The sequence below is a fragment of the Papio anubis genome, chromosome 4 (genome assembly GCF_008728515.1).
Source record: "Papio anubis isolate 15944 chromosome 4, Panubis1.0, whole genome shotgun sequence".
NCBI lineage: Eukaryota > Metazoa > Chordata > Mammalia > Primates > Cercopithecidae > Papio > Papio anubis.
This window is the reverse complement of record NC_044979.1, coordinates 42,430,805-42,455,046: the sequence shown is the minus strand read 5'-3', so window position 1 is coordinate 42,455,046 and position 24,242 is coordinate 42,430,805. Positions and strand designations below refer to the sequence as shown.

At 38.7% G+C, this 24,242-nt stretch overlaps 1 long non-coding RNA gene across 1 annotated transcript in view; it reads right to left on the bottom strand.

Annotated features, from left to right (window-relative positions):
* LOC103883191 overlaps window positions 1-23,906 on the bottom strand; it is a 97,792-nt gene extending 73,886 nt beyond the window's left edge. The window contains exons 1-2 of the long non-coding RNA XR_002521157.2: window positions 22,227-23,906; window positions 18,624-21,645 (exon numbers count right to left, since the gene is read on the bottom strand). This is a non-coding gene — a long non-coding RNA (uncharacterized LOC103883191). The remainder of the gene's footprint in view (window positions 1-18,623; window positions 21,646-22,226) is intronic.
* Window positions 23,907-24,242: the final 336 nt, after the last annotated feature.

The window sequence follows — 24,242 nt, the reverse complement described above, 5'->3', positions numbered from 1 at the left end:
CTAAAAATAGGCAGCTTCCACTGGAAGAATAATACTCTGCTGATACGTCTCACTATATGGTAAGAATATGAAAATCAGGCCAGGTACAATAAATCCTGCCTGTAATCCCAGCACTTTGGGAGGCCAAGGCAGGAGGATCACTTGAGGCCAGAAGTTCAAGATCAGCCATGGCAACATAGCCAGACAACTGTCTCTACAAAAATTAAAATAAAAATGAAAAAATAGGGGGGTGTGGTGGCATGCAAGCCTGTAGTCCCAGCTACTCAGGAGGCTGAGGCAGAAAGGATTGCTTGAGCCCAGAAATTTGAGGCTGCAGTGAGCCATGATTACACCACTGTACTCTAGCCTGGACAACAAAAAGGAAAATCAGAGAATCAGTTTTATAGTTTTTACCCTACAAGACGATTGTATTATTAGTCTGCTTTCTGTAATGAATCCAAAGTTATGGAATTTATTTTTATGTTGGTTGTACATTTTAAAAAATAAACATCAATATAAGAAGATTTTAGGCAACTCATAAATAATAAGTGATAATTGGGCTACTAACAGAGACTAAAACACGTTAGCATATATCATTTAGCTTTTGAGATTGATGCCACGGAGTTTATTCAGACCCTTCCATGAGTCCCAGGTCTATTGTCAGTACAGAACATGGTCTTGGCTGAACCAAAAAGAGAATGGTAATTCTTTTGATTGTATTTAGAAGTTTAGGTAGGATGTTTCTCACCATTCCAAAATCAAAGAGAAGTAGGAAATTAAAAAAAAATTAAAAAAATTAAAAAAAAAACCTGTCTATATTAAATAGACCTCCACAGCTATACCACAAAATAATAAGGTGGTTGTTTAAGACATTAAGTGGTCAGTAGTGGAATTGTCTAGAATTACACTTGGAGGTGCAGGTAGGTTGAACAACCTGGGAGTAGTGGATAAGGGTTAATAATGGTATATTCTACCAAACATGAACATGAACTTGTTAGAAAGACAGTATTTGCATCATCAGTTTGGACTTTTAAGTTGCTATTTTTTTTAGATGTGTATTTTGGCCAGTTGAACAGTGGCACTGCCTATAGCCAACAGGCTAAGTGCTGTGTAACTCCATGGGGGCACCATTTACTCACATAGACTGCAATGTAATTGTCACTCTTCGGAGTTGCATAACATAATAGTCCTATGCTATGTGTGAGGGAGTGGGGAAGGGGAGAGATGGGGAGAGATTATTAGGAAGGCTAGGATGGCTTGTGAGGTGAGGGAGGCCAATAGACACACATAACCCAGCATTCCTGATCTGAGCACATAATCTGAAACTAAACCAGGTGTCTACAGCCCCAGTAGGGATTTGGAAATATACGTAGGCACCTGGTAGAGTTTTTAAACATACACTCCCAGATGTCATACTTACCACTTTATGTCATTTTGCATAGCACTGTGTTAGCATCATTTAAAAAATCATGTACAACTAAAGGATTCGATCTTAACATTTGAATTTCTTAGGCTCAAATGAATCTGAAAATACATGCCGCTGAAGCGTGACACAGCTATAGAACATATTCAGAATGTTCTCCAAATGCATACTGCAAATTCTGATTTACATGCTGTTCTACTTATAATTTGTAACAATTTTAAGAAAGTTTTTGGCTTTAAAGAAATCTGTCATGCTGCTATAACACCACATTGATTACATATGTGTATTTCTGAAAATTCTGAGAGTTGAATCAAATATATCTTGCTTAAACAAGTAAAACATTGTCATTTCCATCATTGACAAGGACATATGTCTGTTTAGTTTACCTGTAAAATACACACACACACACACACACACACACACATATTAAATTCTATAAAGTGATACGCTATTTTATGGTGTAAATTCAAGTGAAGAATGCTCAGCCAATGACAGAAGTAAATAATACCCCATATCTATTCTACATCTCTATGGTTTTTCTATAACAGAAGTGTTCTTTTGAAACTAGGCACTATTCCCACACATAGTCAATAGGAATGGCTGATGGTATATTAATTTACAAGGCATGACATTCATCAATCAAAAAAAGTTTAGCACTTAGTGACTGAAACTAAGAATATATATATTTGCGTTAATAATTATAGCAAAAATTATTTGATTATAAATAATTGTAGGTATTACTTTTAGACATTACTTCCATAGTACTTGAGACTTTATTATGGAGCATTAATGCTCATTTGCATTTTGACATTGTAAAAATGACGCCATGTTAGCTCAGAAAGATTAAATAAAATTTCAAGATACTGTACCTGGGACTCAAACCCAGATTACCTAAATCCAAATCTTTTAAATCTGCACGCTACTGTCTCTGGAAAGTGTTAAAAATGTTTCATAGCCAGGCACATTGGTTCACACCTGTAATCCTAACACTTGGGAAGGCTGAGATGGGCAGACTGCTTGAGTTCAGGAGTTTGAGGCAGGCCTAGGCAACATGGTGAAACCCCTCCCTACAAAAATACAAAAATTAAGCCAGGCATGGTGGCTTGCACCATGTTTCCAGCTACTCGGGAGGCTGAGGTGGTAGGATCACTTAAGCCCGGGAGGTCAGTGAGCCATGATCACACCATTGCACTCCAGCCTGGCAACAGAATAATACCCTCTCTCTCTCACTTTAAAAAATAGTGATTATCACCAGTTAGAATGGCGATTATTAAAAAGTCAGGAAACAACAGATGCTGGGGCAAGGCTGTGAGAAATAGGAACACTTTTACACTGTTGGTGGGAGTGTAAATTAGTTTAATCATTGTGGAAGACAGTGTGGCAATTCCTCAAGGATCTAGAACCAGAAATACCACTTGGTCCAACAATCCCATTACTGGATATATACCCAAAGGTTTCTAAATCATTTTACTATAAAGACACATGCACTCGTATGTTTATCACAGCACTATTCGCAATAGCAAAGACTTGGAACCAACTCAAATGCCCATCAATTATAGACTGAATAAAGAAAATGTGGCACATATACACCATGGAATACTATGCAGTCATAAAAAAGAATGAGTTCATGTCCTTTGCAGGGACATGGATGAAGTTGTAAGCCATCATTCTCAGCAAACTAACACAGGAACAGAAAACCAAACGCCCCATGTTCTCACTCATAAGTAGGAGTTGAACAATAGGGACACAGGGAGGGGAACATCACATGCCAGGTCCTGATGGGGATGGGGGGCAAGGGCAGGGAGAGTATTGGGATAAATACCTAATGCATGCCAGGCTTAAAACCTAGATGACAGGTGGACAGGTGAAGTAAACCACCATGGCACATGTATGCCTATGAAACAAACCTGCACATTCTGCACATGTATCCCAGAACTTAAAGTAAAATAAAATAAAATAAGAGAGAACAATTAATGGCATAAAATCTTACAAGAGGAGAAAAGGAAATTAATTCAGATCACAAGTGGAAGGATTGGCCTTGAATGGGAAGCAGCTCATACCAAATGTTTATTGCTGTTTAATAAACCATCCCAATACTTAGTGACTTAAAAAAAAAACAACAAAAAAAATGTGATTGTAAGAAATAAATAAAACTTTTTTGCTTGGGTTTTGCTTTGGTTTGGTTTGCTTTCCTACTACATTTGTCTAGAAAATATTTCTCAATTCTATTTCACCTGAATTTTGGAACCCATCTTAGCCTTTATTATTTTAAATAGAATTTTGTGATAGGGAGCATTTTAGATGTAACTTCTCAAGATGTCATATTCAATGTGAATGCCATTGCATGTTGAAGCTATGCTACTATCAACCTCTGGGCAAGGCAGACACACTCGAATCATCTTTTAGCTTCCCTTCAATTTTTCTCTCAGCTTTATCACTGAGTTAATATTCCTTTCAAAGAAAGTTGTTTAAACTATGGGGATCTTTTCATTCTATTGCAGGATCATAGGCCAGTGGAAACAACAGCCAAAGTCAGAGGCTTTCTTAATGTGCTTGTTATCAACAAGCCAGGTCCCTCCTCAGATCCCTGACACAACACACACACACACACACACACACACACACACACACACACACACACACACTCACTTGGCTTCTGTCATCTGAAGAATGGGAATAATGCTTTTTGTTTAATATACTTAAAGTAAATTTTAAAACAACGGAGAAAATACGCATCAAAATTATACCAAGTTTGTGGTGAAGGAAAGACAAGCTGATGATATGTCTTTCATTGTATCAAGTATTTATTCAACAAATATTCAAGGAGCATATTCTGGATGTTAGCTCCGGAAGAAAACAAAAATGAGATGGAAAGAGTGAGGGCAACCTAAAGGTGAAATGGAAGGAAACTCTATGGCATGGACTTCATATTTGGAAGATGCCAAATATATGTTACTCCAAAATAAAAGAATAAGAATAAATCAAACACAGCCTAAGATACGTTACAACCCTAGTTTTAATTAAAAATTAAGAGTATATGCCTTACTCTTTTTTTGGTAATTGATGACATGATGTAATTTTATATTCATTTTGCAAAGCAGCAAGATCTAAAGCCCTGGCAAGATAAACATTCTGACTATTTAAAAAATACTCTTAGTGTGTTTTAGATTCTTTTGGTTGCTGGGATATGACAGGCTGAGGAAAGAGTGTTCCCAACACAATTTGTGACCGCCGTTTCTTTCCTCTTCTCCCTAACAAGGTTAGTTAGATTCATGCAGATCCTGTAGATTAAAAAGGGCCCTTATCACTGCATGGTGATCACTGTTCCAGCCCCGGACAATGAAGGTTCATCCAAAAGCACCGCTTCCTTTTTGCTATTGACAGGAAACTCTGAATGTGACGAGCTGCACAAGCCTTACTCAGTGCCTGGCGGGGCAGCAGCTGGAGACCTGGGAGGAAAAATAATTTCTAATCCTGGTGTTTGTACAATAGAGTATCAGGTGGATGGTAAGATGGGAAAGCTAATGGGAATTTTCTTTTAATATTTATTATTGAAATACATCATTGTCCCAGGACAGATAGAGAATTGTGATACTCACAAAAGAACGTGAAAGAAAAAATAAAATACTTTTCAGGTTAAGAAAACTTGGAACTTGGAAATGTAGCATGTAAAGAAGTATGGTAAGGTTTCATAAGAGAATGATAACTCTGTTAAAATAAACTAGCTCTTCTAAAGGATCTGCTAGAGGTATGTTTCAAACTCTCTTGAATTCTTATGTTCAATTATAAAATGTGCCAATTCACTCTTAAAAGTGTACCAGGCCGGGCACAGTGGATTTGGACCGGATGCAGTAGCTCACGCCTGTAATCCCAGCACTTTGGGAGGCTAAGGCACGCAGATCATGAGGTCAGGAGTTCAAAACTAGCCTAGCCAGCATAGTGAAACCCCGTCTCCACAAAAAGTACAAAAAAAAAAAAAAAATACCAAGGCATGGTGGCGGGCTCCTGTAATCCCAGACACTTGGGAGGCTGAGACAGGAGAATCACTTGAACCCAGGAGGTGGAGGTTGCAGCGAGCCGAGATAGTGCCACTGCACTCCAGCCCAGGAGACAGTGAGAGACTGTCTCGGAAAAAACAAAAAACAAAAAACAGTGGACCAAACTCTCTTTAAACTATTAGCAGAGAAACAGTTAAAATGAAAACCACTAGCAATTGAAGCACCCTGAATATCTTGTTTTCATTTATCATTTTTCATCTATATTGCTTGAAAGAAATACATTAATTGTGGGGATTTTGTTTAGATACTCTGATTGACAGTATCAGAGGAAGACGATGGACTGCACCCTTGATGTGCTAAAATGAGGAACTGATGAGACAGCACAGACAGAAATATCCACTAGGTAGTTGGAGATTTGTACCTACAGTTCTATAGAAAGTTGAGCTACTAAGGAAAAAAAAAAAAAGGCCAAAGGAGAGAATATATAAGAAGGTCAAAAACGAAATCTCCCAGAAAAGTTTACTTTTGGAGGAAGAGAAAAAAAAAACCAAGTAATTTTACTAAATGCATACCTAAATTTTTAAAAATCAAAGGAATATAATACACCTAGAGGTAGAGAGATGGATGGTGTCTCAGATGATGTAAAGGTCAAAAAGGAAAGGAACTCTGAGCAAGGAATCCAAATTAGCAAGTTGGCAAAGCTTTGACATTTGGAGAAAACAATTTCAGTTGACTAATGAAAGCAGAAACCAGATTGCTAGAAGAACTGGATTGCAAATGATAAGCGATAAGGTGATGGAGGAAATATGAATAGATAATTCTTTCAAAAATGTAATGGGGGCAGAAGGAGACAGAAGTTTGATCAGGGAGAAAGCTGGAAGACAGCTTCTTGCTCCTGAAAGGGGAAAGTTTAAACGGTGGAAATGTGACATTTACACAGAGAAGGGGAAGGACAGGGATAAGACAACAAATCTGCTCTTTGTGCTTAAGGAAGCAAACAAAAAAAATCTGAAAGAAAAAATAAAATGTAAAAGAACTGAAAATTCAGATTAGCTATTTAGCCCACTCATGTAGGTTAGCCACCCCAGTCAGCGTTTAGGAATTCCCTGCCGTCTGAAACAGCAGTGGTTTACACCCACGATTCAGGCAGTGGGCCTGTTTGTTTGCTTTTCCTTTGGTGAGAGAGTCTGCACATCCTGTGGCAAGCCAGAGGCATCCCTGCCCTCTCCTGCCCTCTCCTCCCTCCTTGCTCGCCTTCCTCCCCGCCCCTTTTTTTGTCTCAAGCTGAGTTTGTCTTGGAAATTCTAACCTAGCAAATTAATTTTATTAAAACAAGCTAGGCAAATATCTCTGGCAATCAAGGAGAGCTTCGTTCTACTGGAAGAGCAGCCAATTAAAAAAAAAAGAAGAAAAGAAAGAGAGAGAAGGAAAGTTACAGAGGAAATACAGATAAAACTTGATTATTGAGAGCCTGCCTGGTGGTCCAGTTTCCCGGGTCAACAGTTTGGCCCAAACATTCAAGGCTGGCTGAAGTATAAAAAGATACAGAGCAAATCTGCTCATTCACTGGAGAGAATGCTTCCTAGCTTTAGGCCAAAACTCTAAGTGATATTAACAACCCCTTACTCAAAAATAGAATCCAAATATGGTCCGACAAATGTGAACAATCAGGCACTTTCTCAGAAATAACACACACACATACATGGGGATCTTCATGTCTATGTGCCTTTTCTTCTCTAGTTTTAAGACCTTTCCTTGCCATTCCTTTTTCCTTTCCTACTGAAATCTTCCTCAACCTTCAAACCCAACCACTACCTCCTCCATTCCATTTTGCGAAATCCACAAAGTGGAATTCTTTTCTAAAATGATGGGAATTTAACATCTCTATAGTGAGCCCTTGGTTTCAGGAATTTTGCACTGATGTTGGAACTTGTTCTCTGCCTCTCTCCTCTCTCCCCCAGTCGTTTTGTGACCCTATACCTTGCTTTTTTTTTTACTTTATAGCATTTTTCATTGATTGATATTATATTTATTCATTTATTTGCATATCATATGTCTCTTCCTGCTACCATATAAGATGCAGAAACACTGTGACTTTGTTTCATTCATAAATATATTCCCAGAACTTTGTTTTGTTGTTGCTGCTGTTGTTGTTTTGAGACCGAGCCTCACTCTGAGGCACCTGGGCTGGGGTACAGTGGCGAGATCTCAGTTCAATGCAACCTTCACCTCCCAGGTTCAAGCAATTCTTCCACCTCAGTTTCCCAAGTAGTGGGGATTACAGGTGCCCACCACCACACCCAGCTAATTTTTTTTTTTTTTTTTTGTATTTTTAGTAGAGATGGGGTTTCCCCATATTGGCCAGGCTGGTCTCGAACTCCTGACCTCAGGTGATCTGCCCGCCTCAGCCTCCCATAGTGCTGGGATTACAGGCGTGAGCCACCGTGCCCGGCCTCTTCCCAGAACTTTGAATAGTGCTCAACATGTAGTAGGCACTCAGCATATATTTGTTGAATTAATCAGGATATCCACCCATCAGTCTTTTCATTTAATCCTCACAGCAATTTGTGAAGTAGATATTAATTTTCACATTGTTTCAGATAAAAATAATTTTTCATCAGCAGGGCATGGAGGCTCATGCCTGTAATTACAGTACTTTGGGAGGCCAGGGTGGGTGGATCACAAGGTCAAGGGATCGAGACCTTCCTGGCTAACATGGTGAAACTCCGTCTCTACTAAAAATACAAAAAATTAGCCGAGCGTGGTGGCAGGCGCCTGTAGTCCCAGCTACTCGGGAGGCTGAGGCAGGAGAATGGCATGAACCCGGGAGGCGGAGCTTGCAGTGAGCCGAGATCGCGCCACTACACTCTGACCTGGGTGACAGAGTGAGACTCCATCTCAAAAAAAAAAAAAAAAAATTGTTTTTCATCAATATGAGGAAATAAATAATAACATAAAATTAACATATATCGGTACATATGTGACATCAATAATTAGATCCCTCTGATGCCAAAGCTCTATTCTTATGTCACTTGTAGCCCTTATCATACTGCCTTGTATTATGTCCTCACCTGTCATACCCACAAGGCTATGAGCTCCCTGGGAGCAAGCCTCATTCTTCTTTCAATAATCCCCCTGCCATGAAGATAGTTGCTATTCACCAAGTGTTTATTGCGTTGAAATTGAACTTTCTTGTCTCAACTCTGGGCCATACCTAGATTTGGGACTCATTTACATTGAAAATATTTGCTTACAGTAGTATGTAGTTTTCTACAACTAAACCAAGATAGGTGACTTCTCTCAGCCAGGTGACTGTAATACAGAACAAAGAGACAATCGTGCACCTATAGAAACAAGTGAGCCTGCTGGTTGGAAGGGAATCTGAACAGAATAACAAGAGGTCATTTCACAAGGAGGGAACAGTAAAAGCATTTGTGCAGAGAGGCAGGAAGGCTTGGAGGATGCACTTGGAGATGAGGGAATAGACCCAGTTGTCCGGGAACATTGATATCCGTTGGAGTGGCAGCAAATACAGGATGCAGGATGCTTCTATAGTCACCAGAACAAGTGAGTTCTAAAACTCTGAACTCTCAGTAGTGTGGTTTGTGAACTGGTTTCTACGTGTATTAGATTCCTATTACTACAAATTTAACACCTTAAAACAACACAGATTTATGATCTTACAGTTCTAGAGGTCAGATATTGATATGGTTTGGATCTGTGTCCCTGGCCAAATCTCAGGTGGAATTCTCATCCCCAGTGTTGGAGACGGGGCCTGCTGGAAGTTGACTGGATCATGGGAGTGGTTTTCTCATGAGTGATTTAGCACCATCCCCTTGGTGCTGTTCTCATATCGTGAGTTCACAGGAGATCTGGTTGTCTAAAGGTGTGTCGCACCTCCCTGCTCTCTCTGTCTCTCACTCGCTCCTGTTCCTGCCAGGTGACGTGCTGCCCCCTACTTTGCCTTCCGCCATGATTGTACGTTTCCTGAGGCTTTCCCAGAAGCTGAGCAGGTGTCAGTACCACACTTCCTGTCAGCCTGCAGAACCATGAGCCAATTAAACCTCCTTCTTTGTAAATTATCCAGTCTCAAGTATTTATTTATAGCAATATGAGAACAGACTAATACAGATGTCCAGAATAGGTCTTATAGGGCTAAATTTAAGGTGCCAGCTGGGTTGTGTTTCTTTTGGAGGTTCTAAGGGAAATCATTTTCTTGCTTTTTGCAGCCTATAGAGGCTGCCCACATTCCTTGGCTAGTATCCCCCTTCTGTCTTCAAAAATGCATCACTACAACCTCTGCTTCTGTAGGTCATCACTTCTCCTTCTCTGACTGACTCTGTCACCCCCACCTCCCTCTTTTATTTATAAGGATCATTGTGATTACACTGGATTTGTCTGGATGATCCAGGATAGTTACTTTTATCCATCAACTCGACTGGGCCCCAGTGCCCAGATATTTAATCAAACGTTATTCTGTCTGTTTCTGTGAAGCTGTGTCTTGAAAGAGACTGACAATTAAACTGGTGCACTTTGAATAAGGCAGATTGGCCTCCATAATGTGGGTAAGCCCCATCAAATTAGTTGAAAGCCTTAATAGAATAAAGGCTGACCTCTCCCAAGGAAGAAGGAATTTTGCCAGAGGAATGCTTTTGGATTTGAATGGCAACTCTTCCCTGAGTCTCCAGCCCACTGGCCTACCCCATCAGATTTTGGATTTATCAAGCCTCCACAACCACCTGAACTAGACTGTTAAAATAAATCTCTCTCTCTCTCTCTCTTCTCCTCTGTATCTCTCTATGTATACACACACACACAACACACACACACACACACACACAGTTTGTTCCACTTCTTGGAGAACCCTAATTCACAGGGCAATTGCACCATCTCAAAATCTTTAACTAAATCACATCAACAAAGTTCCTTTTGCTGTGAAGGTAACATACTAGCAGATTTCAGAAATTAGGACATGGGCATCTTTAAAGGGCCATTATTTTCCCTACCACACTATACAACCCTTATCAGCCCCTACTTGATCAAGTATTCATCTTTTAAAGCATTGAACCTAGCCCTGAGCAATGGCCATCCACTCGCCAAAAGAGAAGTTCCCTGAAAAATACTATTCTGAAGAATAGTGATGCTGGACTTCTAGAAAATGAACTTTAAATAAAATAATAAGTGTAATTTGTATACTTTCCTTTTTCCCTAAATGGACCGTTTCTATGGTACAGAATGAAAAAGAAAAGGCCCTCTAACTTGTGGTACTCAAGTGGTTTGACAGAAGCTGTATTAGGGCTTCAAGCCTTTTCATTTTAACAGTACTATTCAGAGGGGTTTGCAAGTATACTTAAATATACCACATCTCAGTTCTGTATTTTTCACACATGATAATGTCTCAGAGACAAGCTATTTAGAAATGTATCTAATGATGAAAAATGAGTATTCTAAGAAGGATGCTACAGTCTACATCACAAAATTGCACCTGTTCTATATCCCATACAATTTTGCACTTTTATTCTGAGCAGAACTATTTGAATATTTAAATAAAACATAATCGAGCATTTGGAGAGCAACCTTTGCTTCAGGTAATAATTTTAACTGACAAGGAATCTGGAAGTTTACCCTCCTTCATTGGTGATTCTAATCCTCTGCCCCTCCGCCAACTTTTAAAATTTCTCAGTGGAAAGTGGAAAATCTCTGATCCACACCATCTGTTTGCCTCATCCAGTAGTGCATTCCAATCTCTGCAACAGAAGGCTTGTGACAACCCGCCAATAAAATTCCTGAGATTGTCAAGACACAGGATACTTGTGAAAAAGATTCAGATAAGATTTTTCATGGTTAAATTCCTCACATACACACCCTCTCTCTCAAAGCACTACAAAGCATCAGTAACAGACTTCAGGTAAAACTGAAAAATGCCACACAGAGAGAGCTTTCAATGATTTATTCTATAAACAGGCAGTTTGCTGTGTTGGAATCCCTGACTCATCCAGCTGTGGGATAGAAGTCTGGGCTTCCATTTCCATTCACTTAAATTGCAATTAGCTGGTGGCAGGTCATATCCAACTTAGTACATTCCATAAAGAATGGATTTCCAGGTCTGCCAGAGAACACTGCCCATGTTGAATCCATAGTAATCACCCTTGGTGTTGAACCCAAACAAACAGGGTCACGAGAAAATGGTGTACGATTCTGTGAGTTCTACAACCTTCATGATGGTTGAGAAGTTGCTTTCTAAAGCAAGAGACCTTCTGTAGTAACATTGAGTAGTAATTAAAGTGCCAGACACTACACTAAGAACTTTAAATATGTTTTCTTAGTTAACCCACACGACTGCTCTATGAATTACATCCTATTATCCGGCCTACTTTTCAAATGGTGTAACCGCTCAGTGGGTTCACCTTTCCCACTGCCTAGACAGAGCCGATTTATCAAGACAGGGGAATTGTGATAGAGAAAGAGTAAATCATGCAGAGCCAGCTGTGTGGGAGGCCAGAGTTTTATTATTACTCAAATCAGTCTCCCGAGCATTCCAACATCAGAGTTTTTAGGGACAACTTGGTGGGTGGGGGGAAGCCAGTGAGACGGGAGTGCTGATTGGTCAGGTCAGAAATGAAATCATAGGGAGTGGAAGCTGTCTTCTTGTGCTGAGACAGTTCCTGAGTGGGGGCCACAAGATCAGATGAGCCAATTTATCGATCTGGGTGGTGCCAGCTGATCCATCAAGTGCAAGTTCTGCCAAATATCTCAAGCACTGATCTCAGAAACGGTTCAGGGAGGGTGAGAATCTTGTAGCCTCCAGCTGCATGACTCCTAAACCATAATTTCTAATCTTGTGGCTAATTCGTTAGTCCTACATAGGCAGTCTAGTCCCCAGGCCAGAAGGGGATTTGCCTTGGGAAAGGCCTGTTATCATCTTTTCTTAAAATTATAAACTATAAACTAAGTTCCTCCCAAAGTTAGTTCAGCCTGTGCCCAGGAATGAGTACAGACAGCCTGTAAGTTAAGAGCAAGATGGAGTTAGTTAGGTAATATCTCTTTCACTGTGTCAGTTACAATATTGCAGTGCCGGTTTCAATGGCAAAGTCAAGGTAGAAGGGTTTGCCAAGAGTCACATGACAGGACTGGAGACAGGCTATAAACTCAGATAGCTTGTCTAAAGAGTTCATGTGCTCAACTAAAGGGCTTTGCAACATTTATTCCAAGAAAGCTGTCCTTCCTTTATGAAGGAACCACTCTTGACACATCCTTGGATATCACTGAATTTTCCAGGGAATCATGAGAATGAATTTGCACTGATCCATTCACCCGTACTCAACTAGTCTGAAGGAACATTGTTACAAGGTGGCTGGCTGAATGAGATAGAGTTTTTGGTTCCAAGAGTAAATTTATTGGCTCACTTAGAGATGAATCTGAAACTCGGGCTCATTAACATGACACTTTAATGAGATAAACTAGTAAGCCATGGACATTGTTACAAATAATCTCTTTGATTGCCTGAAGCCATATGCTGTGAAGGAAATAAATAATTAACTACAAGCAGAAACATTTTTTTTCTTTATGTTAAACAAAATGAAACTCTCTAATTATATTTTCCTTTTTTTTTTTTCCTGGAGCTATAAAATTCCCAATGTTGCTAAATACACTGTGTTCCCCAAATTCACATTGTATTGCTTTCAAATGGCTTTAATTCCTTCAAAATGTCTGATGGTTCTATAGTTTGCTGTGAGATCAGCCCTAAAGAATAGGAGGATGTCCTCCAAATTGCCACAAATGTTGATCTCTCCTAAGTAATATAATTTTCACAAAAACCTCATGGACAGTCCTCTCAATAGCAGATCAAAGCACCTGATTAAAGATTATAATACTGTAGACTGCTTCTCTAAAAAGAGCTGATGGTTTCTCATAGATAAGAAAAAAGAAACAAACAAACAAAAAAGATCATTGGTTTAGCGCCATAACCAGTGGTTCTTTTTTCTTATTAAAGAATGGTGCAACAATTTTCCAATGAAACCATTCTTTCAGCAAACTTTTGCCAGTCATCTTCAAGGTTTACCTCACATTTGGGAAGATGTGAACAAAGGTGCCTACATTGAAGAGGACAGAGCTCCTCTCATGATACAAACCTGTACCATTTGGCTACTCAATATAGTTCCAGAGGAGACATTTCAAAATCCTGTGTGCACTCTGCTTGGTTTGAAAGCAAACTTCCATTTCCCTATATCCTGTTATTTTGTTTGCATTTTTATACATCTAGCCATCTAGCACTCACTGGCAACCTCGTTTTTGTTACTGTTGACTTAAAAACCTTCATTTTATCCAAGGTTTATTACCTCATATTTGCCTGCTGTGTTTAGTCTAAAAATGCCTTCAGTTTAGCATTGTTCTCTAAATATATTAATAATTATTGAGGTCAAAATTTTCAGTTTGTATAAAGGTATAAGGAATACATCTACAGATGAAATTATGTGAAGCAAGACTTTATGCTTTGGCTTTAATGAAGCCTGCTCCTCCCCATGCAAAGAATAGCCAGGAACTTGCTCCTTTCTTCCAATTTGTTCCTATGTTCCCATGGCAAGACCAGATACTGGGACACTAAATGCTTTCTTAGCCATACATAAATGGCTTTCATCCTTGCAAACTGACACTCTTACGGTAAGACTAAGTTCCAAACAACCGTGGCTTGTTCAGGCCAGGGCCAGCCTCTCTGTGCCACACAGATTCACTTTGGTTAAGTGAAAGAATAACCTCAGTCTTTTTTTTTTTTTTATGGTGAAAAAATACAAGTTTATGTTCCAGAGTTAGAAGCCTAATATCCAAAAGGTAAAAATAGCTGCTAACATGAAGCAACTTCTTTGTGCACCAGTTCATGAGTTCTCCTTATTAGTAGGCTGTCACTATACATGGGTTATTTCTCCAAAGACTCAGAGAAAAACTATAAAAGACAATTCTTTATTGAATAAAGCTCTTCCATTCCCCTCAAAAGTGATTTCTCAATCCCTTAGCCTGCCTTTTCTTATCAATCTCTATGCAGAAAAGACTTGAACCTGAGTTTTTCTGACTGAAGTTTCACGTTGATTTTTTGGATATTTTCTAGACTGTGTGCCAGGCATCTAGACACGGCTAGAGGAATGGTAGTGCACAGGCAAACACCAGTCATTTTCAATTTGCAAATGATCTCTTTTCCTATAAATAGATGTATGTGAAGTGTCACACCCCTAACTCTGTTTCATGAGGTGCTTGTGACATTTCTGGCTCCTATTGCCCCACAAAGCCTTTGCTGTCATCATACTCTTATTAGTGAAATACAGCCCATGAAGAGCAAATTCCCGCAGCAGGAAACAAGAGCAAATATGATTTAGCATCGCCTGAATCTGAGGCCAGCCACAAAGAGCTGCCGCACTGCTATTAAATGAAAGGCCAACAGCCAAGAACAAGGTCTTCAAGAGGCAGATTCACAACTAAATACTGCAAAGGGCTCAAATCAGGGAAAGTGACCAACTGTGAGAACTCGCAAAAAGAACACAAGTGGAAATGGATTTCCAAACTTACCTGATTGCATTTGTAGGAGGCTCTATTTTCTTTCAAGTGCCTGGTTTGGTACTACATGTAATCATGAGCTTTATTTGTTATTTTTGATTATTAATTAAGGAGCAAACTAAAATAGCACCTTGGAAAGCTAAATTTACCAGAAAGGAAAAGCCAGTATGTCATTGTTTCAAGCTGTTTTATCTTGTGTATGTAGTTTCTTTTCATCTATATTTCAAATATCAAAAATAGACTGATAAATTCCCAATACTAAAGGTAAAAACACAATTATCCAATATGTATTCATCCATTGCCATCTATATTCTTTTGATGGTAATTGCACCTGCCAAAAAGAGAACACAGTAAAACATAATACATTTTGAAGTAATAAAATTTGAAGGCAATAATTTAAAAATGCTCCCTAGAAGTGGCTTCTCCTCCAGGATAGAGTCCAAGTGGGCTCTAGGTGGCTGACATACAAGCTACATCTGCATCTAATGAAAGCCATACTCATCTTGGAGTCAGACAACTGGATGATTCTTTTAGATTGTCCACTTTGGTATATGCTATGTGATGTCTTCAAGAGTCTTCTGCAGAGAGAATTATCATGCACACACCGTAGGTCAATTAAAAACAAACTCCGCAAACAAACCAGCATTTGGTGTTTTATCTAAGAACTCTAGTGTCCTTAGGGCTTATCTAACAACCCTAATAAGCCCCAGGTTTGGCTTAAATACCTGACTACACATTTTAGTAGAGCCCAGGAGGCAAGAGTTAAAATGAACATGCTAAGGACAAGTACTCCTGTTTGAATTAGCAAAGACTAGTTATTCAACACCTTGAATCTGAATGTGTCATAAATATTATTGATGAGTGCACAAAGGACTACTAGACCAGGAAAGCAGGATTTGGATGGGGAAAGCACTGTGTACATAGGTGGAATTACGTTGATGAATAAAGGACAGCACTTCAGAAAGAACACACCCAAATACAAACTTTACGTGCTACATGACTTTGCCATGGATCAGTTCTATTCACAGAATCATCAATCAATTGACACAGAATGTCAATTAGTTTGCGACAATAAAATTCCAAACTAAAATTACCTAAACAATAGGAAATATATTTTCTTCGAGAACTAGAAAGCAGTAAGTAGTCAGTTCAAGAGTTAGCAAATTCCATGATTCAGTGATGCCATGAAGGATCTCTTCCCTATATTTCCATTCTTCCCTCTTCAGGGTGTTGCGAATATTTCCCCTCACAGTCTTAAAATGGCTGCAGCAATTCCACTAACTCTTCCTGATTTTACTGATTTAGGAGACGTTTTGTTTGTTTGAGATGGAATTTCACTCTTGTCACCCAGGCTGGAGTGCAATGGCACGATCTCGGCTCACTGCAACCTCAGCCTCCCAGGTTCAATCAATTCTCCTGCTTCAGCCTCCTGAGTAGCTGAAATTACAGGCGCCCACCACCACATCCAACTAATTTTTTTTGTATTTTTAGTAGAGACAGGGTTTTGCCATGTGGGCCAGGCTGGTCTCGAACTCCTGCCCTCGGGTAATCCACCTGCCTCAGCCTCCCAAAGTGCTGGGATTACAGGCATGAGCCACCATGCCCAGCCTTATTTAGGAGATTTTTTGAATGAATGTTTCTCCATTTGGTGTAGGCTCTTAGGACAATTTCAAGAGACTCTAAATAACTGTTTGGTTTTTTATTTTCCCCCAGTTACGTGCTTTTGTGCTAGGAAAAGAGTCTACCATGCGCCTCACTCTGTCATTCTGGAAGGCCTACCTGTCAAGATTTCTTGGGCCTACGCTTCGAAATGGTGTGCCATCACTTCTGCTATATTTTTACAACATCGGCCTAAATTTAAGAAGTAGGAAAATAGACTCCACCTCCAGATTGGAAGAATCATAAAGTCACACTGCCAAGGGCTGAGATGCAGGGAAACTTAGATAACTGAGAACATAGTCAATTCACTAGCAGGTGAATACGTTTCCGAGACTTCCTCAGTAGATTTCTCCTCTGGTCTACCAGGCAGGATTGGATTACATGCCTATGCTTCAGCAGCAAGAAGGACTCGGATAGGCGGAGTCTGACATTTTCAGGTTCCAAAGTGAGAAGCAGATTTTGCCAGTGTTGAGAACTAGGGAGAAAGTGGCTCTGTGGTAGGCAACCCATAGTGTCTGCCAAAATGTTCAATCTTTCACCTCAATTTGAGAGGGCAGTTCGACAGTATTTAGACAAGAACAAAATACTGCCTATTGTCAAATACAATTAAAATTAAATAGTTATTTATTTACTTAATTTTTATTTATTAAAATTAAAATTAATTTTATTTATTAAAATTATTTATTATTTATTTATAATTACTTTATTTATAACGTATTTATAATTAATTTATTAAAACTATAATTAAATATTTATTCAAAAATGGGAATAAATATTCCTAGCTCATGATATATATTTTGGAAGGTTTGTGAGTAGATGCTGGATATTAAGAAAAAAATTCAGAAGAAATACATTAAACTATCGGAGGCTAAGGAAAAGAGCCGTGAAGGCTGTAGTCCATTTGAATACGTTGTTAACAAATTGCTATCTATGTACTTGGAATAGCCTGACCATAATATCATAAAAGTAACAATTGATATCACTATATTATTTATAGGATTTTAAAAATACATTATATATGCCAGACACTTTGTTAAGTGTATTACACATATACACATATTACATATATATAATATACATTATATATGCCACTTTGTTAAGTATATTACATGTGTTAAGTATGTTACATGACCTTATGAAGTAGTTTTTTTTTATCTTTTATAAAAGAAATAAACCTCATATAAGTTAGATTAATTGGGCTCAGCTAACTCAGTTAATAAATGACAAATAAATGACAAATATCCATATTCAAACCTACATCTATCAGGTTCCCTAGTGTGAAATCTTTCTACATATCATGCTTTCTCTTTTTTTTTTTTTTTTTTTTTTTTGAGGCAGAGTCTCGCTCTGTCGCCCAGGCTGGAGTGCAGTGGCACGATCTCGGCTCACTGCAAGCTCCGCCTCATTCCATTCTCCTGACTCAGCCTCCTGAGTAGCTGGGAATACAGGCGACTGCCACCACGCCTGGCTAATTTTTTGTATTTTTAGCAGGGACGAAGTTTCACCGTAGCCAGGATGGTCTCAATCTCCTGACCTCGTGATCCTCCCCTCCTCAGTCTCCCAAAATACTGGGATTACAGACGTGAGCCACTGCGCCTGGCCATCATGCTTTCTTTGCTAAGCACATAGAAGAAAAAGAAGGAAAACTCGGGAAAGCAGGAAGTATGACATTGCTGAGATGATAACATGGCTGTGTGAATAACCATAAAACTTGTGCAAAAACATTGTTTGTAACACTTTCCACTCGATACATCAATAACATCTTTTCATTGTATTAAATGGTAAAAAATTTTTGATAACTACCATCAAGTTTTTTATTCTACTATATGAATATATGACAATTTATTTTAAAATGTATTTCCAATTATAAGTTGAAGAAAGACTATTACATGTTCAAAATCTCCCTCTTCTATTGTCTAAGCACAGAACTGGAGTACAGGTCCTAGCTTCCCATACCGTGGGGTGGCCATGCATTATCTGGCCAGTGAAATGTGAGCAGAAGGATCTATGTAACTTACAGGCTCAGCGTGAAACATCATCCATATGACCTCCATATACTTTCTCATGCAGGTCAGCCAAAGACAGAGGCTCTCTTGAAGAGGATTCCTGGGACTGCAGAAATGGAGGAGTCATTAAATGGAAGGAGTTTGAGTCTCTGAATAATTACATGAATGCACATTCATCAGGAACATCCATTTTGGAACTTGTGTGAGCAAAAAACATATGTTTCTGAATGTTGAGTCATAAAATTTCTGGATTACTTTTTTTATATATAAAGGCTAGTACTATTGTTATTTACTCTAAATAATACATGAGCAATGCTTCAGAGGTCCTCTTTGTAGCTAAGTCTTTCTGCAAATATCAAATTATTTACTTAGAATATATTTTTAGAAGTAGAATTTCTGGTCAAAGGGTAAGAATACTTAAAGTTTTTGAAATTGCCTTCCAGAAAGCTTCTGCATTATTTAAAACCCATACCAGCAAGTCAATGAAAATTTCCAAAATAACTCGCTTCATTAGAATTTAACCACATTTTCTAACATGGATAACTTTTGTAAGGAATTTGCGAGGTTCTTGTGTCAGCTATTTTACTAATTATTTATATGTCTTTACATCTAGGTAACATACCTATCTTTCAATTTGTTTCAAAGATCAAATGTCATGGAATATTAACAGCACATATTTAAAATACTAAAAAATATAAGGCAATACAAAAATAAATTAGATACAAATCTAATTTCATGTATGTAAATGTAATAGTTATACATAGTAACAAATTTTATTCTGCCTTGAAAAGATTATCTGCTAAAACGTTGGCCATATGATCTTTAATTAGATTGTTACTTCGCTGGGCTATCATAGTAACATGAGTTACTTAACAGTACAGATGTTTCCTTTTTGTAGTTTTTATTGGCTCAAGATGAACACAAGCTTTAGTTCAAACAAAAGTGAGAGAGTGCAACTTAAATGAGGAGATGATAGAATATGCACTAGAAGAGAAAAGGAGATAGATGTGTCGGCTGTTTGTTTTGTTTTCTTTTGAAAACTGCTGCGTCTCCACTCCTGGTTTGACACTTGGAGTCCAGAAAACTTTCCAACTGTGTTGAACAGAACTTCTGTCTCCCCTTGGGAGCAGCAGCAAGCCAGGGTAGACCACAAGAACCAATGAAAATACCTCATCTTTTTTATACTGGGTCACATTTCCCCATTTTTGACAGATGGAACCTTTGGAAAAGAATATTAATGACCACTGGGAGATGACACTAGTCATTTAGGGAAACACTCAATAAATAGGCAAGTGATATTTCACACAGGGACTCCCTAGCTTCGCAAAATGCCTAGACCCCAAAGAAGCTTTTCCTGGAGATGTGATAATTTCTTTTTTAGGATAATAAAGCTTAATTCTGTAGAACTACCAGACGAAGCAAGACAGTTCACTAATACCACTTTACAGTCTTTTTAAAGATCTCTGCTTCTTTGTTTTTTTCTATGAATTCTAGAGTAATATAACTTAGGCATTATCTGGTTTAAAAATACATGATCTGTTTTCACCAATTATAAACCAAATGAGTTAGTATCTCATAAGGATTCTTGAAAGATGCCAACAGTCCAGAGGTCATGCGTGACATCTTCAAGGGGGCCTTCAAAGCCCCTCCAAGTCAATAGCAGCAACCCAAGCCCCAGAAGTCTCCTCTCAGACAGAGGTACAAACAGCCTCATAGCTGGAAGACTCATTTACCACATTGGTGGGCTAAGGAGAAGGGGGGCAAATGCTTGCAAAGAAAACTGACTCTTTATTTCTTGAAATGAGTGAGTCCTATTTTACCCTATTTTTTCCTTGCCAAATCTTATAGCTATCAACCTAATACACGAAAGTACAAGACTAAGATTATTCTGTCTAAAATAAGATAACAGGCCATGTATAGTTGTATATTTTATTCAAAATCATTATACATATATAGCATTATTGCCAAACCACTTTAAAAATGAGTCACAGTTGGCCAGGTGCTGTGGCTCACACCTGTAATTCCTTTGGGAGGCCTAGACGGGGCGGATCACCTGAGTTCAGGAGTTCAAAACCAGCCTGACCAACATGGTGAAACCACGTCTCTACTGAAAAAAAAAAAAAAAAAAAAAATTAGCTAGGTGTGGTGGTGCACACCTGTAATCCCAGCCACTTGGGAGGTTAAGGTGGGAGAATCACTTGAACCCAGGAGGCGGAGGTTGCAGTGACTGGAGATTGTACCCCTGCACTCCATTTTGGGTGACAAAAACGAAACTTGATCTCAGAAAAAAAAAGGCAAAAATGTTAAGCGTGCAGGGTGTGTCCACTTTGCTGTTTTAGATACAGACAACACACATCACACAAGGTTAAATGAACAATTCAGACTTTCCTCTGGGAAATTTCAGTTATTTTAAAGAATGTAAAGACTAAGTATTTAGTTCAGGAGGAATTCCGTCGAAGCAAATTATGTAAGAACAAATTTTTGTAGCACAATTTCCATCATATTAGAACTCTGTAGATAATTTTAGTGATACCAGTACATTCAGATCTCATATTTTAAAGATAGAGGCATATGTAAAGAAATGTTAACTGAGCTTTAAAATGTTGGAAAAGTTAATTAATGTTATGAGTGAAGATTAAGAACATATGTACTTTGTCAGGATAGAAACTAACAGGGAAATATAAAACGTTATAAATGCCATTCAAACGAAGAATCACTTAAGGTGACCCATCAAGGGATGTTAACAGGGAATGATGATTGGAAAGTATGAAAAGGAATATTGAAGAATAAACACAAGAAAAGTTTCCTGACAGTCAAACCTTTTTCAGTCTCTAGGGAGTCCATGGAAAATCCATCAATTAGATCATACTAAGCAGTACTGTTCAGAATATTAACAAAGCTTTGTACTTCTTCTTCTCAACTTTGCACTCTGGGAAAATATGTGTGTTGCTCTCAGTAGCAGAGTTCTTCAGGTTTTGACTTGTTTTCTTTGTAAACTTCTCCTTCATCAGCAGTCAATAAGAGCCAAGAAGACCTAGTGAAGATGACAGAGAACCAAAATGTAAATGAGGAGTACCCAACTCTAACTCCCGATATAAGCAGTTATATTAATGCACTTAATTTTCTCAAAAAAGAAAATTGATGGTCCACAAATAATTTGTAAATACTTTCCAAAATACCAATAGCACGCTATAAATTTTATGAAAGAAACTCAAAATTCATATAAGGAATTGTTTTCATTCTATAGGATATGAGTTAGTTTCAAACTTTCATGATTAACAGAGGAATTCTCATCTCCCATTCAGATCTTAGGGACTCTTAGATATTTACAATTGAAGTGAGATTTCTTTCATGATTAAGAAAGTTAACCTTAAATGTGTTTGAGAGCTAAATGAAGTAAACTAATTGTTCTATATTAGCATTATTTGATGTCATCATGTTTCAGTACGAATAAGGTGCCAGGTCACACTATAATGAATAATAATATTAATATTGTTTATCATTAATGTCTTGATACCTAAATGTCTCTGCTTGTTCTATAGCAACAATGGTCTCTGTCACAACTTTCATGATTTTTATTAAGACTTCAAAAGACTATGGCAAAGATTTTCTTACCCCTAGTAAGACTTTGTGTAGATGTTACAGAAAGCAGATGTCTTCAATGAGTGCCATTTTTATTCAAATAGATTTGAGGCTCTACTAGATAGGCCTTGCATGGAATATCTTCATGAACAGCTACATATCCAATGTGGTTCGGCATTCATGTGTATTCCATTCTTTTTTTCTCTCTGTACTTTCTTTTCTTAAAAATAAATGTTATTATGTATATTTAAGGCATACAACATGATGTTGTGAATTAAATATAGATAGTAAACAGGTTACTATAGTGAAGGAAATTAACACACCCATCATGTACACGTTTCTTTTCCAGGACTTGTTACTTTCATGGCTAATATAATATATAATCTAAGGGCTAGAAGAGAAAGTAAGCACATCAGAATAATCTTTCCACACTTTCTTCTCCCTTTTCTGTAACCATTACTTGTTTTTCCACCCAAAATTATTACTCGGTAGACATTTTCTTGAATTTTTTTATGCCCCCCTCCTCATGGCATTTAAGTCACTCTGTATTTATTTCTACACCAAGCCTTTTCCTTTACTACTGCTGTTTGTAGCAAGCTTGGAGTCTGCTTTTTACCGCTGACCTTAAAGTGAGAGTTTCCTTCCTTTTGATTGTGTTGCTGGACTCCCTTCCACCCTCCCTGCCTGTCTTATCTCTACTGAAGGTGGAGAAGGCATAGAGACTACCACCTCCACCACCCCCAAACACACGTGTGCATGCACACAGACACACACACACACACACACACACACACACATACACAGAGCATGCTTCCTTAGGCAGAGAGAAACACTGAGCTCTTTGTCTTTCTGCTTGTCCTACAGAAAAGGGAGAGGAAGAAGGGAGATACAGAGGACGGAACAGGCCAAGTTCTATGACCCTGTCTGTCTCTTCTCAGGGCAGAGAACTTAGATTTCTGAAAACGAACTTTACCCCTCCTCCTCCCATCACACAGGATAGCAGAGTCACTTTGGCAAGCACATGTGTCCATTTGCCAAGATGCCCTGGGAAGAGACTGTATTTGCTCATGAAAAGCAGGATAAGATGCCCGAAGCAAAACAAGTCTTATCTCGCTTGGAATCAGAGTGCTACTAGGCACGATGTGGAAGCGCAGAATAGAATTGTCTTCTCTGGAAGGTATATTAGGATGTTTTCATCCATAAGAGTAAAACTCATTAACAAAGGTTTAAGAAAATGGAGAATTCTTTTTATTACATAGTAAAAATCTGAAGTGGCTCGTAACATTGGTTCAGTAGCTCAGTGATGTGATGACTGTTGTTTAATTCATTTGTCCTTCTTCTCGAGGTCACAAGGCAGCTGACACAGCTGTAGAGCCCATGTCCTCCTTAGAGCAGATAGAAGAGGATGAGGAAAGATCCCAGCAGATGTCCGCTTACTTGTCATTAGCCACACAGCCTTTTTTAGTTCTAAAGGAGGCTCGGGAATGCAAGCACTTTACATTTTCAACCTCTATAACTGAGGTTGAAAAGGAAGAAAAGGTTGAGGTTAAGTACTGGGTAAGCCAATAAACACTGTCTGCCACAAAAGCAATCCCATACCCAGATTTATCCATTTCCTTTCCTTTTTCTTAGAATTACCTATGAAGGACAGCACACCTGTTGAATAGCCCACATTTGACTAGGCTTACAAATTTTAGTATCACTATTTACTTTCTTTTTTTTTTTTTTTTTTTTTTAGACCGGGGTTTCGCTCTGTCACCCAGGCTGGAGTGCAGTGGCCGGATCTCAGCTCACTGCAAGCTCCACCTCCCGGGTTCACGCCATTCTCCTGCCTCAGCCTCCCGAGTAGCTGGGACTACAGGCGCCTGCCACCTCGCCCGGCTAAGTTTTTGTATTTTTAGTAGAGACGGGGTTTCACTGTGTTAGCCAGGATGGTCTCGATCTCCTGACCTCGTGATCCGCCCACCTCGGCCTCCCAAAGTGCTGGGATTACAGGCTTGAGCCACCGCGCCCGGCCACTATTTACTTTCAAGTTAGGGAGATCTTTCT